The sequence below is a fragment of the Papaver somniferum genome, chromosome 8 (assembly GCF_003573695.1).
Source record: "Papaver somniferum cultivar HN1 chromosome 8, ASM357369v1, whole genome shotgun sequence".
NCBI lineage: Eukaryota > Viridiplantae > Streptophyta > Magnoliopsida > Ranunculales > Papaveraceae > Papaver > Papaver somniferum.
The window spans coordinates 25,148,207-25,151,945 of NC_039365.1; the positions used below are offsets into that span (position 1 = coordinate 25,148,207).

Consider the following 3,739-nt stretch of genomic DNA (forward strand, 5'->3'; position numbering starts at 1 on the left):
ATGTGAAGTTTGTGACTCAATAAGCTTATATATGCAAGACTAGAGTGTACAAACTAGTACACATGCGAAAATAATGACTCCTTAAGCTTATGGTTGCATAAATAACTAGGGTGTACAAACTAGTACACTTGTGAAAAGTAACGACTTCATGAGCTTGTGCGTGTATAAATAACTAGGGCGTCCTAACTAGTATACTTGTGAAATAATGACTTCGTACGCTTATACTTTCATAAATAACTAGGGTGTGCAAACTAGTACACATGTGGAGCGTTACTTTGGAGCAAGACATTATTTTGGACTGTTAAGCAGGTTATGTTTCAAAATATTATTTTATCTCTTGTATCTTTTTATCTGTGTATTCGCTTTTACTAAATTTGATACCAATATTTACAGAATAATTAAAGCTCTTTGGACTGGCGTTGGGCCAAACATAGTCAAAATGCCATTATAGATGTTGCTAAACTGGCTAGTTATGATCAAATTAAACGGGTAACTCAGAGTACTTAATCTCAATTTTGAGTGGTCAATTCATTTTATGTGGCATATCTATTTATCAACATTTGTGCTCCTGTATATGACTTACTTCATTCCAATCAAGACAACTTTGAAACTTTTGGGATACAAAGATAATATGCTATTACTCATCTCCTTGTTAGTCTAGGAACAGGGGAACTTTGAATAAGGTTTTCCTGTTGGTTTGTATTATTTGTTGTTGCGATATTATGTTATAGATTCCTTGTTGATTGATGGTTGAGGGAAACATGAAAATGATCATATTATTTGGGTATATCTGTTTTGATTACATGTGTAAATATTTGTACACATGTTAATTTTTAATGTGTACATAGTTGTACACCTGTTCTTTCTTAATGTGTACATAATTGTACACATATAGATTCTTAATGTGTATATAGTTGTTACATATTGGTCGTTATGTACCTTATTATTATAGAAATACTATCACCAACCAACTCTTCTATTTCATTTTACAGTAATAGAATTGAAGTAGCATGTATATCAAGAGGTTGTTGCTTTGAAGAGGCAAGAGGAGATCATTCGTGAGAAAGAGGAGACTTGGCAAGATGAGAATGAGAAAAAAGTAAATGGTGGATCTGCTGACAAGGAAAAACGCTCCAAGGAAAAACAGGTATTATGATTATCTCTAAACTGACCATTTTATCGTCGGTTGTACTCATAAGATTTTTCTTGTTTCTTTCTTAGAAAAAGCTCATGGGGTTATTTGTATTGTTTTCAACTTTCATGCAATCTTTTATTGTACAATGACTTCACAAGGAAGTACACAGTTTCTTGTACAGTGACGTCGACCAAACAAGTTTTCTTATAATTATCTTTGGTCGTGTCTTCCAACTCCCCCACATTCCATTTTGGTGTGCTCGCAGAGCAAACAAAAGCATAACGGTGGCTCACAAGACCAGATGCTAATGAAATGCAATGAATTTTCAAAGAAATTGTTTCACACTTGTCTTGAAAGTTAATTCTCTATCCTACAAAATATTGTGTCGTTTACTTTCCTATAATGTATCTGTTAATTTGCTGATTTTGGTATGCCTATTTTGTTGGGGGTTTCCCTACCTGTTTTAGGATCGTTATCTTATTTTGCATGACCAGTTAAGTTAAATAGTTAGAACTACATCACCCAAGTAGAAATTATGATAAGGAGTCTATGATGTGGAGTTTGTCTCCTTTATTTAGAGAGTCCGAACGGGTGTACAAACTGCTGCACCATCCTAGTTCCGGTAAGACTTAACCTGTTTATGGGTATGAATGCTTGATTTCACGCATATTTTCCAGGTGGTCATATGCTTGTGCACCAATATATTTTCCATCAAAAAAGTAGGTCTGAATGTGGGTATGAACGAACGATTTCATGCATGTTTTATAGGTGTGTACAAACTAGTATACACATGTGAAAATAATGACTTCATAAGCTTATGCTTGCATAAATACTCTACTGTGTACAAACTAGTACACAATTGAAAATAATGACTCCATATATTTTTGCTTACATAAATAACTAGGGTGTAAAAACTAGTACACATGTGAAAACAATGACATTTATCTCATGTCAGCTTAACTTATACAGGTAGACCAGCTCCATAAAATGAGCTGACTGATGAATTCGAAATTCTTGAGGCTGGGATTTGGAATGCAGTTTCTCTAGACAATGGTAAGAACATTAATAAGTAATATCCATGTTATAACTGGTGTAGCACGACGAAACATTTTATCGAAACCTGTCATCCTATTCAGTAGAGAACTCTTTTCAGGATAAAGGGAAAAAAACGATAGCAAGACTTGTCACATATGATGTTGTGAAGCAGAGGTTGTGGGGACTTCATTTATCTACTCCAGTAATATCAGGCAGCCTCATTACTGTAGATGGGAAAAATGTACCAAACATTTATAAATTAAGTTACGAATGTTCCTAGTATGACAATGAATAGGTATAGTTTGTTGTCCTAATGCTCCCGCTCATATTTTGATTAGATAAATTGATTAGAGAAACACTAACGGAATCCCATGACAACTAATCACTTTTTACTGTTGTTTGTTTAGTACTGGGTATAATTAGATCGACTGAGATTTACCAGTTGGACGAGAGATTAGAGTATAATGTGGAGACAATTTTGAGTAATTTGGTTGAGACATCAATTACTACAATGATAGATTAGAACACTTTGGTATGGAACTGTTGTTTCGAAATATAACAGTAGTTCATTTCCTTGTATTCTAGTTTGTCTGTTTATCGATTCAATTTCGTTCGGAGTGACATGTGCTGTTGAACTTCAGTGTTCTTTTTAGTAGGAGGGGATGTGGGTTGACTGGTGATGCTATTGTTTGACTTTGAATTTTATGATGTCCAATGGGAATTAAAATTTAGATTTTCCGGTGTATTGCCAAGTAAAAACATAAGTTTCCCATTAGCTTCTAAGTCATGCTATTTGAACTTCCATAAGATATCGACTAAGCCCATGGGACACTCTTTTGTTAGGTGTTGCAGATATTCACAATTCCAAATAACTGACTCTTATATGTGTGTGATTTCATTGGAAAATCACAGTTGATTCCGTATCTATTGTTGCAGGAAAAAACATGTCAGTCTAGTATCATGCTTCGGTATGCAAATCATCTTGTGGCTTCCGTATCTTTGTCCTGGATGTAGGTTAAATGCTAAACCATCCTATCCAAATCCATCCATTATGCAGCTAGAGCTTGGCGTGGTTTATATTTTTGTCAGTCTGCGCAAACTAGAGTGGCAGTATGGTTATATGAATGTTGGATTTTCAATATTTTTGTCGATAGGTACATAGTTGTACACTAGTGTGAATTACAAATTTTATGGGTACTCTTTTTGTAGATCTCGAAAAGAGCTTTCCGAATATATAACGTTTGTGAATTTTGGACGAGCGGTACGAAAGATAAATGTTTTTTTAATTATTTGTATATTATTTAAAATTGCTGACATAGTCATGAGTCATTTTGGATTAAAATGAAAATATTTGGACTAAATTGTAAGTAGTAAGGGCTATTAGTGTACTTTCCACGTATTTGGACTAATTTATACCTAGTTGACTCGGGATGGACTAAATTGTACTTTTGGACTGATTTTTGGACTAAACTGTATTTTTCCCGTTAGCCACCCCCATACGGACCGGCTTTAGTCAGTCAGAATCCTAGATACAGTCAAACCTCGGTAAATGAATGCCCTCGGGATTTA

The 3,739-nt window shown here is 34.5% G+C and overlaps 1 long non-coding RNA gene across 1 annotated transcript; it reads left to right on the top strand.

Moving 5' to 3' along the window:
- Nucleotides 1-968: 968 nt before the first annotated feature.
- Nucleotides 969-3,484, top strand: LOC113302828. Its single transcript, XR_003337130.1, has 2 exons — nt 969-1,147; nt 3,107-3,484. It is a non-coding gene; the product is annotated as an uncharacterized LOC113302828 (long non-coding RNA).
- The last annotated feature ends 255 nt before the right edge of the window (nt 3,485-3,739 follow it).